The 14,108-nt window shown below is 42.4% G+C and overlaps 1 non-coding gene across 1 annotated transcript; it reads right to left on the reverse strand.

The window, feature by feature from the left end:
- Positions 1-2,453: 2,453 nt before the first annotated feature.
- Positions 2,454-2,561, reverse strand: LOC112760253 (small nucleolar RNA R71). Its single transcript, XR_003180702.1, has one exon. It is a non-coding gene; the product is annotated as a small nucleolar RNA R71 (small nucleolar RNA).
- Positions 2,562-14,108: the final 11,547 nt, after the last annotated feature.

Here is a 14,108-nt window from a genome sequence, read left to right on the forward strand (position 1 = left end):
CCCTTATCTGAAATCCACCAATGAATTACATAAGTATCTCTATCTTTATTTTATGTTTATTTTCATCACCTTAAACTCCATAACCATTTGAATCCGCCTGACTGAGATTTACAAGATGACCATAGCTTGCTTCAAGCCGACAATCTCCGTGGGATCGACCCTTACTCACGTAAGGTTTATTACTTGGACGACCCAGTGCACTTGCTGGTTAGTTGTACGGAATTGTGACAAAGTGTGATTCACGTTTGAGAGCTCCAAGTCTTTGGCGCCATTGTTGATGATCACAATTTCGTGCACCAAGTTTTTGGCGCCGTTGCCGGGGATTGTTCGAGTTTGGACAACTGACGGTTCATCTTGTTGCTTAGATTAGGTACTTTTCAGAATTTTTAAGAATGAATTCTAGAATTTCAAGGTGATGCTCCCACCATCACAAAAGCTGATTGATTCTCATCAATTTAGCTATTGAATGTAATGTCCTGCTGAAGCTTGGCCAAACATGTCTAATCTTTTTAGACTGAAGCTTTAGACTAACATTGCATGATTCCTGGAATTCTTATTAAAAGTTTTGATTCTCTTTATTTTCTTTTCTATATAAATTTCAAAAAAAAAATACAAAAAAATTTATAAAATCATAAAACCAAAAATATTTGATGTTTCTTGTTTGAGTCTATTGTCTAATTTTAAGTTTGGTGTCAATTGCATGTTTTTATTCTTGCATTTTTGAATACATGCATCATGTGTCTTCATTAATCTTCAAGTTGTTCTTGATGATTTTCTTGCTCTGATCTTTAAATTCTCTTGTTTAGTGTGTTTTGTTGTTTTTCATATGCATTTTTACATTGTTATAGTCCTTAGTATACAAACATTTAAAGTTTGGTGTCTTGCATGCATTGTTTATTTGATCTTAGTTGCATTTTTATTGATTCCCATCATCAAAAATTCAAAAATATTTTTAAAACTATGTCTTTTCAAGTCAATAATACAAAGAATTAAAGATTCAGAACAGTCAGCAGAGGAATCAAACAGAAAAAGCTGGGCGTTCAAAACACCCAGTGAAGAAGGAAAACTTGCGTTTAAACGCCAGCCAGGGCACCTGGCTGGGCGTTTAAACGCCAGCCAGGGCACCTGGCTGGGCGTTTAACGCCCAAAAAGGTAGAGATTTGGGCGTTAAATGCCAGAATGGGCACCATTCTGGGCGTTTAACGCCAGGATGACACTAGAGGGAAGATTTTGTTTTTAATTCACATTTTTTTCAAGTTTTCAAAATTTTTCAAAATCAAATCTTTTTCAAATCATATCTTTTCAATCATATCTCTTTCAAAATCAATTTCTTTCCATTTTACATTTATTTTTACTATTTTCAAAAATCCTTGCTTCAATTCAAGATTTACTTCAAATTTTCAACTTATTACTTGCCTATTAAGAAAGGATCAAATTTTAAATTTTAGAATCATATCTTTTAATTTCTTGTTAGTCAAGTAATCAACTTTAGTTTTAAAACTTTCTTTTTCTAAATTGATTTTCAATCATATCTTTTCAAACATATCTTTTCAATCACATCTTTTTTCGAAATTAATTTTTTCAATCAAATCTTTTTCTAATTTCAAAATCTTTTTCAAAAATCACTTTATTTCTTTCCCAATCTTAGTTTTCAAAAATCTCAATCAAATTTTCAAATTTTTTTTTAAAATCTTTTAATTAATTTTCGAAAATTCTTCCCCTCTTTTCACATCCTTCTATTTAAGGGACTAAGACTCCTCCTCAAGGTACAATTCGAACTCCCTCCTTTTTATATGTTCGAATTCTTTTCTCCACCTCCTCCTTCTATTCTTCTTTTCCTCTAACACCTCAAGGAATCTCTATACTGTGACATAGAGGATTCCCTACTTTCTTGTTCTCTTCTCTTTCATATGAGTAGGAACAAAGATAAAGGCATACTTGTTCAAGCTGATCCTGAACCTGAAAGGACCTTGAAGAGAAAGCTAAGAGAAGCTAAAGAATAATTCTCTTTAGAGGGCCTAACAGAACTCTTCAAAGAAGAAGAAACCATGGCAGCCGAAAACAACAACAATGCCAACAATGCAAGGAAGGTGCTTGGTGACTTTACTGTACCTACTCCTGATTTCTATGGGAGAAGCATCTCAATCCCTGCCAATGGAGCAAACAACTTTGAGCTTAAGCCTCAATTAGTTTCTCTAATGCAATAGAATTGCAAGTTTCATGGACTTCCATTGGAAGATCCTCATCAGTTCTTAGCTGAGTTCTTGCAAATCTGTGACACTGTCAAGACCAATGGGGTTGACCCTGAAGTCTACAGACTTATGCTTTTTCCTTTTGCTGTAAGAGACAGAGCTAGGACATGTTTGGATTCACAACCTAAAGAAAGCCTGAACTCTTGGGAAAAGCTAGTCAATGCCTTCTTGGCAAAGTTCTTTCCACCTCAAAAATTGAGCAAGCTTAGAGTGGAAGTCCAAACCTTTAGACAGAAGGATGGTGAGTCCCTCTATGAAGCTTGGGAGAGATATAAGCAATTAATCAGAAGGTGCCCTTTTGACATGCTTTCAGAATGGAGCATCATAGGAATCTTCTATGATGGTCTGTCTAAACTATCCAAGATGTCATTGGATAACTCTGCTGGAGGATCTCTTCATCTGAAGAAGACGCCTGCAGAAGCTCAAGAACTCATTGAAATGGTTGCAAATAACCAATTTATGTACACTTTTGAAAGGAATCCTGTGAATAATGGGATAGCTCAGAAGAAAAGAGTTCTTGAGATCGATACTCTGAATGCCATATTGGCTCAGAATAAAATATTGACCCAACAAGTCAATATGATTTCTCAGAGTCTGTCTGAAATGCAAGCAGCAACAGGCAGTACTAAGGAAGCTTCCTCTGAAGAAGAAGCTTATGATCCTGAGAACCTAGCAATGGAAGAAGTGAATTACATGGGAGAATTCTATAGAAACACCTATAACCCTTCATAGAGAAATCATCTAAATCTCTCATGGAAGGATCAACAGAGACCTCAACAAAGTTTCAACAACAATAATGGTGGAAGAAACAGGTTTAGCAATAGCAAGCCTTTTCCATCATCTTCTCAACAACAGACAGAGAATTCTAAGCAAAACCCCTCTGACTTAACAACCATTGTCTCTGATCTAATCAAAACCACTCAAAGTTTTATGACTAAAACAAGGTCCTCCATTAGAAATTTGGAGGCACAATTGGGTCAGCTGAGTAAGAAAATTACTGAACTCCTGACAAACCCCAATTTGAGGATTTATCTTGTGATGATTTCAGGGGTTTTATCAATGATTCCACACACTTTCCATATGAAAATACAAGATTTTGCATTCCTTCCCTAGTTTTGCCTCATGAATGAAAACATGCCTGTTTTGCACTAAAATAGATACATCTCTAATCTTCTCTTGATGCCATTCGATGCCGTGACTTGTGTGTTAAGTGGTTTCAGGATATAGAATAGGAATGGACCGAAAGAGAGAAGGAAGATGGGTACGAAGAAAGGAAGCATGAGGATTAAGCCTTGGGAATTTCCGCATAGGCGCATGCGCGCACCTGGCGTGCCCGCGCGGATACGGCTACGTGGAGCCGAAGCCAAGAGCCGGCTTGAGAAGCGGCTAAGCCAAGATCTTCATGGGCGCGCACACGTACATCACGCCTCCGCGCACATTGCAAGACGTCTCAACGGCGCGTGCGCGTGCCTTCCGCGTGCGCGCCGATTTGCGAATATGATTTTTTTAAGAAGTCACGTGACTTAGGCGTGGAGGCAGTTGAGGATTCCACTCTTAGAGAAGCACCTTGGCGGGAAAAGCTTAAGAAGACCAAAGGAACAAGGGTTAAGGACACTTTTAGTTCATTTCTTCTAGATCTAGATATTTTTCTTTTTTTGGGGAGAAGAGAGAGTTAGTTACACTTTTTGGGAGAAGAAGAGGGAGATTCCAAGCTTCACTAGGGTTCATCCTCTTCTAATTTCTGAATTTTCAATGACTTTTTGGTGAGATCCACTACAATTCTCACTCCACTTTGTTCATGCCATAGATTTTCTTCTCCAATTTCAAGTAGTAGATACAATTGAACAATTCTCATAGATCTAGAATTCAACTTTGTAATTTTGGATTTCATCTCTATTTTGGATTTTCATTGCTACTCTTTGAGACTTGTTGTTAGATCTTTGTGTTGCAATACTTTCAATTTGACTTTTCTTCTCATTTTACTGTGACGTTCCTTCTTGCTCATCACATGTTTGATAAAATGACAACACTAGCTATGGAGTAGAATTCTCACACTTGGCATAGGGTTTGGTCTTTGGAAGAAGTTGAATAGTGTATTAATAGTTGATTTGGAATTAGGGATTGCTAGTTGGCTTGGAGTGCACTAAAGCTAGATTCCCATAAGGTGAAGCTAGGACTTGTGACTCAAGTTGATTACTTTCATTTGACCTTCCTCTATACCTAGGGGATAACTAAATGGAGCAAGGCCTAATTGTTGTCAACATTGAATGGACTATAAGGATAGGATTTCTAATGCCAACCCTAAGCCAAGTCTTTTGATAATTGATTGTTTGTTTCTCATTGCTTTGCTAAAACCTTCAAAGAATTCCAACAAAGCTTACTAAATCAATAAGATGCACACTTTGGCAATTCCAAGGGAGAACGACTCGGGAGACTAGTACTCTCGGATATAGATTGTAGATTTGTTTGATGAAGGATTTGCGTCGGTTTAGACTATACTACGATTGATCAATTGATAATTTCTATACCGGCAAAAAAATCTATTTGTCAAAAATGGCGCCGTTGCCGGGGAACTTGCTTAGTGTGCCATGTTATTGTTTTGGATTAAGTGTGTATATATGTACATAGTTGCACTTCATTGTAAATTGCTCAATTGATTAACTTCTCATCGTTACAATGAATTCCATTTCCCCTTCATTGCATGACGCGTTCACAACCGAATCCGAGCTTAGCCCCTTTTGATCCGGAAATAGAACGAACTTTGTTTCACATTAGGCAAGCTCGGAGGCGGCTAAGATTTGGAAAGGGTGAAGAGGTTTTCACCACCTCAACCACCTTACTACAAGTGAACATTGAACCGTCACTCAAAGAAGGCATTAATCATACTCCCATCAACCTCACTAACAATTCTTCTTTTGTTTTAGGTACTAATACTATGGATGCTCCAAGGAGAGTTACCATCAAGGAAGCAGGTGCACCAGATTATGTCCTTCAACCCCTCCATGTAACTCACCCCAATTTGAATGCGAATTTTGAATTGAAGACCGCTTTGATTAACCTCCTACCCAAGTTTCACGGGCTTCCTGCACAAGACCCTATTCGACATCTCAAAGACTTTCATCGCATATGCTCAACTACTAGACGGGAAGGTTCCGATGAAGTTGCTATATGGTTGTTTGCTTTCCCTTTCTCTCTTGAGGACAAGGCCAAAGAATGGTTCTACACTCTCTCTAGCGAAGTTACCTCCGATTGGGACCTACTTAGAAGGGGATTCTTGGATAAATTCTTACCCCCGGAAAAGATGGATAGGCTAAGGAAAGAAATGTCTTGTATTGTGCAAGGTGAGACGGAACCACTATATGAGTATTGGGAACGGTTTCGCAAACTACTAGATGCGTGCCCTAATCACATGCTCGACACTCAAGTATTGCTCGGATACATATGTCAAGGGATGCGAGAGCAAGATAGAACCCTCTTGGACACTTCTAGCAATGGTTCCTTGTCCAAATATAAAACCGCGGAGGAGGCATGGCAACTCATTATTGACTTAGCCGAATCCAATCAACATATGAGGCGAAGAGTCAACCGTCCAAGGACCGTGAACGAGGTATCAACTAGTAGTGAAGCCACCGCTCTAACTCAATCCTTGAATGAGATGACATCCGTTTTGAGGCAACTCCAATTGAATCAACAACAACCACAACAACCTCAATCATATCAACAACAACCTCCACCATCTCAACAACACAACCAACAACAATTGGTCCCTCAAAGAGTATGTGGTATTTGCTCTTGCTACTCTCACTACACGGATGAGTGCCCAAACCTTCAAGAAGACAACACTTTGGCGGCCACCCATAATTTCTATGACCGCCCCAATCAAGGGTACTACCAAGGAGGTAATCCTAACCAAGGACACCCTTATCAAGGAGGAGGCTATAACCAAGGTAGTGGACACAATAATCAAAATTGGAAAGACAATCATCAACAAGGGAATAGGGATAACAACAACAATGGAGGAGGTCAAAGATGGAACAACAACTCGCAAAATTTCTCACAAAACCGACCATACAACTTCCAAAATCAACCATACAACCAACAAAACTCACAAAGAAACTACCAAACATACCAACCACCACATCAAAGACCACCACCCAACCAATCACAAACTCCTCAACTCACATATGCAACCACCCCCTCCAACCAAGATGAAACACTCCGGACCATCATCCAAGGCCAAAAGGAATTACAAAACACACTTGCTTCCGGCCTCACCGGCCTCACCTCTACACTACAAGCCCTTCTTGCACGTATGGACACACCATCGACCTCTACTCCTCAACCCCCAATCCAAAGTGTCATTCCCTCTCAACCTCAACCAAATCCAAAAGGAGGCATCAATGCCATTACCCTTAGATCCGGTACACAACTAAAAGAAAAGGAAGCAAAGGACCCAAGTCCTATCACAACCGCCCAAGAGGAAGAGAGAATAGATATAGAAGAGGTAGTGGGAGAGGAGGTAGTGGAAGAGGAGGTAGTGGAAGAGGAGACACCACAAGCCATAATTGAGGATGAAGCCCAACCAACAAGGGAGACACCCAAGACCAAAAGAACCTTGGAAGAAGGAATTGCTCAACCACTTCCATTTCCAACACTTGCAAAGAAAGCTAAAAAGCGCATAGAACTCGACCCCAAAATGGTAGAAATGTTTAAGAAAGTTGAGGTAACCATTCCCCTCTTTGATGCCATCCATCAAATTCCTAGATATCCTAAATTCCTCAAAGATTTATGCATAAACAAGGATAGAATTCTTGAATTGGAAACCATCCCATTGGGGAGTTCTATTTCCGCTTTGATGGGAACATTACCGGAGAAGTGTAATGACCCGGGCCCTTGTATGGTCACTTGCACCGTCAATGGAGTTCAATTTAGAGATTGCATGTGTGACCTCGGAGCATGTGTTAGCATCATGCCGCTCTCCGTTTATCGGGTATTGAACTTGCCCCCACTAAAAAGGTCGACGGCAAGATTTGTCCTAGCGGATAAAAGCATAATAACCGTAGCGGGTGTTGCGGAAGATGTACTGGTGAATATAAAGGGGTTGGTGTTTCCGATTGACTTCTATGTCCTTGAAATGCCATCAAGCGAAACCGAGAGAGCATCCTCTATCCTACTTGGAAGGCCCTTCTTGAGAACTTCTAGATTTAAACTTGATGCTTACTCGAGGAACTACTCATTTGAAATTGATGGAAGAATTGTAAGCTTTAGCCTAGAGGAAGCAATGAAGCATCCACCGGAGAACCATTCTCTATTTTGGTGTGACCCAATCGATAACATAGTAGCCGAAGTGCATCTTGCAAGATTAGATGAGAAATACATGGTCAAAGAGGCAAATGAAGAGTCAAGCGAACTAAATACCACACATCATACAAGCCATCCGGAAACTCAAACTTCAAGGAATGACAAGAAGATGGAATTGAAGCCACTACCACCTCACTTAAGGTATTCATACCTTGATGAAGCCCAAAAGCTACCCGTGATAATTGCACAAGAGTTAACTCCTCAACAAGAAGAAAAATTGCTGAATGTATTGAGGAAAAACAAAAGGGCAATTGGGTGGAGTTTGGCGGACCTAGTGGGAATAAGCCCCCAAGTATGCGAGCACCGCATATTTCTTGAAGAAGGAGCAAGATCGGTCCGACAACCTCAAAGGAGACTTAACCCAACCATTCTTGAGGTGGTAAAGAAAGAAGTCACTAAGCTACTTGAGGCGGACATCATCTATCCTATCTCGGATAGTGAATGGGTAAGCCCGGTCCAAGTAGTGCCAAAGAAGTCCGGAGTGACAACAATCAAAAACGAAAGTGGTGAACTTATAGCAACAAGAGTACAGAATTCTTGGAGAGTATGCATAGACTACCGAAGATTGAATGCGGCCACAAGAAAAGACCACTTTCCACTACCATTTATCGATCAAATGCTTGATCGGTTAGCCGGTAAATCATACTATTGTTTTCTTGATGGCTACTCCGGATACTTCCAAATTCATATTGCTCTAGAAGACCAAGAAAAAACCACATTTACTTGCCCCTTTGGAACGTATGCTTACAAGCGTATGCCATTTGGCCTATGCAATGCACCGGCAACGTTTCAAAGATGCATGATGAGCCTATTTGCGGACTTTCTAGAGCAATCGATGGAAGTTTTCATGGATGATTTTAGCGTGCATGGTGAGTCATTTGAGCACTGCTTAGGTAACCTTGAAAAAGTCTTAGAAAGATGCACCAAAACAAACCTTGTTCTAAATTTTGAAAAATGTCATTTCATGGTCAAACAAGGCATTGTTTTGGGACACATAGTATCAAAGGAAGGCATCTCCGTAGATCCGGCAAAAATAAATGTCATATCTAGTTTACCTTACCCCTCCTCCAAGAGGGAAGTCCGTTCTTTTCTTGGACATGCAGGATTCTACCGGAGATTCATTAAGGACTTTAGCAAGGTGGCCTTACCTCTTTCTCGATTACTACAAAAGACACCGAATTTGAGATGAGCAAGGAATGTATGGAAGCATATGACAAACTCAAGGTAGCATTGACACAAGCCCCTATTGTACGAGGACCCAATTGGACTCAACCCTTTGAAATCATGTGTGATGCTTCGAATTATGCGATAGGAGCTGCGTTAGCACAACGCGAAGGTAAGATTCCCTATGTCATAGCTTATGCTTCCAAAACATTAGACGGAGCCCAATCCAACTACACCACTACCGAAAAGGAACTTCTAGCTATTGTTTTTGCTTTGGACAAGTTCCGAGCCTATCTTCTTGGTTCCAAGGTAGTAGTGTACTCAGATCACGCAGCACTAAAGTACTTGTTGGCAAAAAAGGAATCCAAACTAAGATTAATTCGTTGGGTGCTCTTATTACAAGAATTTGACTTGGAAATCAAAGATAGGAGCGGTGCCCAAAACCTAGTGGCGGACCATTTAAGTCGCCTCGAACACACAAAAGGCGACACCACTCCTATCAATGATTCCTTTCCTTTAGATGCTTTGCATGCAATCTCGGAAGTGGTTCCTTGGTATGCCCCAATAGCAAACTATTTGGTTTCACGCACTTTCCCTCCCAATCTCAACAAACACCAAAAGGATAAGCTGAAAAGCGAATCCAAATACTATATTTGGGATGATCCCTATTTGTGGAGGTGTGGAGCGGACCAAATAGTGCGCCGGTGCATACCTCAAACCGAATTCCAAGCAATCTTGGACGCTTGCCATGCTTCCGAAGGAGGTGGTCACTACGGACCCCAAAGAACGGCAAGAAAAATCCTTGATTGCGGATTTTGGTGGCCAACTCTTCTCAAAGATGCTTCTCTCTATTGCAAATCTTGTCCCCAATGTATTAGGTTTGGAGATATTTCCAAGAAGGACGAAATTCCCCAACAAAATATGCTTTTTTGCGAAATCTTTGACGTATGGGGAATCGACTTCATGGGACCATTTCCAAACTCCAATGGTTTTCTCTACATCTTGTTAGCCGTCGATTATGTGTCAAAATGGGTTGAGGCAATCCCCACCCGAATGGATGACGCTAATGTTGTGTATTCTTTTGTGAGGAACAACATCATTTGTCGCTTTGGCGCCCCAAGAGCAATCATAAGTGACCAAGGATCCCACTTTTGCAACAAAAGAATAGGCGGCCTCATGAGAAAATATGGCATCATCCACAAAGTCGCCACGGCTTACCACCTTCAGACAAACGGCCAAGCCGAAGTCTCTAACCGGGAAATCAAGCATGTGTTGGAAAGGATTGTAAGGCCGAATAGGAAAGATTGGAGCATCAAACTCCCCGATGCACTATGGGCCTATCGAACGGCTTACAAGACACCCATTGGCATGAGCCCCTTCCGGCTTGTATATGGCAAAGCATGTCACCTACCGGTAGAGATCGAACATAAAGCTTATTGGGCCGTAAAGAAGTGTAATATGAGCTTGGGTGGGGCCGGAGTAGAAAGAAAGCTTCAATTGGCGGAATTAAAATGTATGAGATTGGAAGCTTATGACAACTCTCGACTCTATAAGGAAAAGTTGAAAGCCATCCATGACAAGAACATTAGGAGAAGAGAATTCCAACCCGGTGACCTCGTCCTTCTCTACAATTCAAGGTTGAGATTACTACCCGGAAAGCTTAGATCAAGGTGGGATGGACCCTACCAAGTGGAGAAAGTAGAACCTTATGGAGTCTACCACTTGCGCCACCCATCAAGCCCGGACATCTTCAAGGTAAACGGGCACCGTCTCAAATTGTATCATGGTGAGCAAAGAAAGAACGCCAAGGAATTCGAAGTGTTCCTCTTGAGGGATGCAACTCTTGAATAAACACTATAAGCTGCTGAAAGTCCAACTTAAGGACATTAAACAAAAGTGCTAGGTGGGAGACACCCCACCATGGTAAGATCTTCCTTTGAGACTTGTACATAGACACTTGACTTCATGTTTGTTAGCTAGATTTTAATGCCAACTCCCCTTCATTTGTTGACTTCATTTGCTATAGTGCTTAAGTGGCTGTATGGAAAGAGGGGTTTGAAATGTTGAAATTGGTGTAACCACTTGCAAATTTAGACAAAACCCACCCCTCTGCGCGTGCGCGCACATGGCGCGTCCGCGCACATGAGCAAAATCCGCCAATCGACGCGCAAGCGCATGGCGCGCGTCCGCGCCGATTGCTTTGCTGCCCCCTAGTACATTCTACAGAGAGTTAAGCCTCTCTCATGCTTACACTAAGCCACCAGCCCAACACCTTTGCCGCGTGCGCGCACCTGGCGCGCACGCGTCCATCCAAAGCTAGCACGGAATGCGCGTGCGCGCCACAGCCGCGCACGCGCCCTTTCACTCTGCACTCCTCTCTGGGCCATTTCACAGAGAGTTGAGCCCCCTCCAGGCCCCTCTCATGCCTGGGGCACAACTACGAGGACGCGCGCGCGCACTGTGCACGCGCGCGCCAAGCACGCTGCAGCCATCTCTGGTACTTCTCCCAGAGAGTTAGGCCACCCCTATGCCTCCCCTGTGCCCCCAGCCCAAGCGTATGGGCGCGCACACGACCTGCGCGCGCGCGCGCCCCTAGCCCACCTCGCTCCCTGCGCGAGCGCGCACTGCGCGCGCACGCGCCGGTGATCGACGCCAAATAAAAAATAAAAAATAAAAATAAAAGGGACACACTCACCCCTTCATTCTCCTTCCACCTCTCTTCTTCTTCCACATCCTTCTCCATCTCACAAGGTATTATACTAAGCTCCCTCTTAGTCCATTAATCTCTTGTAGTTCTTACTCATTTAAGTTGCACCATCTTTTAGGTAGGCTTCCTTCCTCTTTTCTTTCTCTCCTCCTCCCCTCTCTAGTTACTTCCTTCTTTCTTCTTTGCTCTTCATGAGCACTTAGGTCTCAAACTCATTACATGAGTAGATGAATGGTGTTGCTTAATTTTCTTGCAATCAATATGCACTATAATCATTAATAATGGATTGTGGAAAGCTACATTGCTCTCATTTTCACACAATCACATACTACTTGAAGGATGCACACCAAGTGTTCGATGAAAGGCATACTTGAATTTTGGACTCATTGTGACTACCTTGCCTCTCACCAATCACTTTGGAGTGCATCCCCACTTTCCACAAACCATTCTTTCCATTCTCTTGGCTTGCCTCCCATTATGGTCCCTAAGGGTGTATGCTTCTCATGCCCTTCCTTGCATGCTTAAACTACCCTTGCACCACATGGAATTATTTGCCTTGCGCTTCACACATTATCCTAGTACATGTTGCAGCTGTCATGTAACTTTTCCTTACATCGAACTCATGTATCTCCACTTCTTTGGGTTTGATATTTTCCTTTCTTGCTTTTACAGGATGGTCATCAAAAAGGACAACGGGAAAGGCCCCAAGAAGCCGACCTCCAATAGAGCGCGTCAAGAACTAACGGCCAAGCCCCTCCTAAAGAAGACTAAGGGCCCCGTTGACGTTCTAGAGAAGGACAACCCTCCTAAGGATTCAAACAAGTTTCCCAACCGTTACTGCGAACTTGTTTACTCCAGAATGATTGAAAGGAATTACATCCGGAACCCCTCCTAGTCTTACCGGCTCACCTCAGTCCGATTGTGATGCCACATATTGACCGGAGGCAATGGAGGTTCCTCTTGAGGCAACCAACGGAGCCAATCTCTCATGGGTGGTGGAATTCTACTCCAACTTCCACTCACCACATCTCACATCCATATTGTGCGCCGAAAACAAGTGTCGGTCACAGTGGAAGCCATCCGAGAAGTCCTTGGAATTACACCGCCACAGGATGCATATGACGCCTACCAAGAGTCTTAGCTACATGCATTGACCGCGCATTCGATTGGAGCGCAATCCTCCGCGTCATTGCTTTACCCGACGCATATTGGATTCGGGAACCATAAAGCGAAGACCCAAGGGTTTAGATGTCCGCCACCTCACTCAAGAAGCCACGGCATGGGCCCAAATTCTAGCTCACTACGTGCTCCGAGCACACATGGGTCATCCATCACCGCCGAGCTTGCCTTATTGATATGGTGCATCTTGACCGAGAAACCGGTCGACGTTCCGCATGCCATCCGCCAATCCATGGGGCGCATTCATGCCAAGGGAAATCTACCATTCCCCGCTTTAGTGACGGCATTAGTGCGAAAGCCAGCGTCAACCGGGAGACTAAAGATAGCGAACCTCAATACCAGTCGAGGTGATATCATTCCGACCAAGAGATGCCTCAAGCCCCCGGAAGTCACCATGACATTGCACTGCCCACACCAACTGGCCACGCCACCACTTCATCTACATCACAAAATCGGCCGCCCAACGCCTTGAAGACCTCACAACAAATTAGACTGCTATGAGAGGCGTAACCAACGCGCTATCTCATGTGAAGGCTTCTAAGCGTAATCACCCCACCTATGGAGAACCGATATCTCCACCTCCATCGCAACTTCAAGCGAATAGCAATGGCATTGGAGATGTGGCACACTCGGCCGAGGCGCCTAACCTCTAGCACGGAGGACCGTGCTAAGTTTAAGTGTGGGGAGGTCGGCCGACCGATCTCCATAGGTAACATCTGAATAAATCTGAATAAATTAGAATAGGTTGCATGATTAGGTTTTAGTAGGCATAAGTCTGCTTGGTTGGAACAATGAAATTCTCTCTTAGGAAACCAACATTTTGGGGCAACCATGGCATTGCAAATTTTAAATGCTTTGATGCAAAAGTTGCATGAAGAATTATATTTTGGAACATGGTTTTGAGCTAAGAACACAAGCTTGTGAGATTTGAGCCTAATGGTGTGGTTACATCTTATAACCACTTATCTTTCCTTCTTGTGTGCATTAGTCTCCTTCTATGATTGTGATCTTCGATTTGTTTGACTCTTTATGTCCATTATTTGGTTATTCATGCATTTATATGATGAGGCCATCATTCCATTAGCTCACTCACCCAAAGGCCCTACCTTCTATCTTCCTTTGTTAGCCAAACTTGAGCCTACGATTAACCCACTTTGTTCTTAATTTAGCACATTACAAGCCTTAAAGCGGAAAAACAATAAAAGTCCTTATTTGGATCTTTGATTAGCTTAGGCTAGTGTGTGTGAGTATCATTCAAGTGTGGGAACCTTGGGACATTGGGTGAATAGAAGGGTATTTGTATTATTATTGGAATATTGGGAATTGGGTACATACTCATGAATTGATCAAATGTAAAAACCTTGTGCATTGACGCTCTTATATGTATAAAAAAAAATTGAGAAAAACAAAAGAACAAAAAAAATGTAGAAAGAAAAGAAAAAAAA

The sequence above is a fragment of the Arachis hypogaea genome, chromosome 16 (assembly GCF_003086295.3).
Source record: "Arachis hypogaea cultivar Tifrunner chromosome 16, arahy.Tifrunner.gnm2.J5K5, whole genome shotgun sequence".
Classification (NCBI taxonomy): Eukaryota; Viridiplantae; Streptophyta; class Magnoliopsida; order Fabales; family Fabaceae; genus Arachis; species Arachis hypogaea.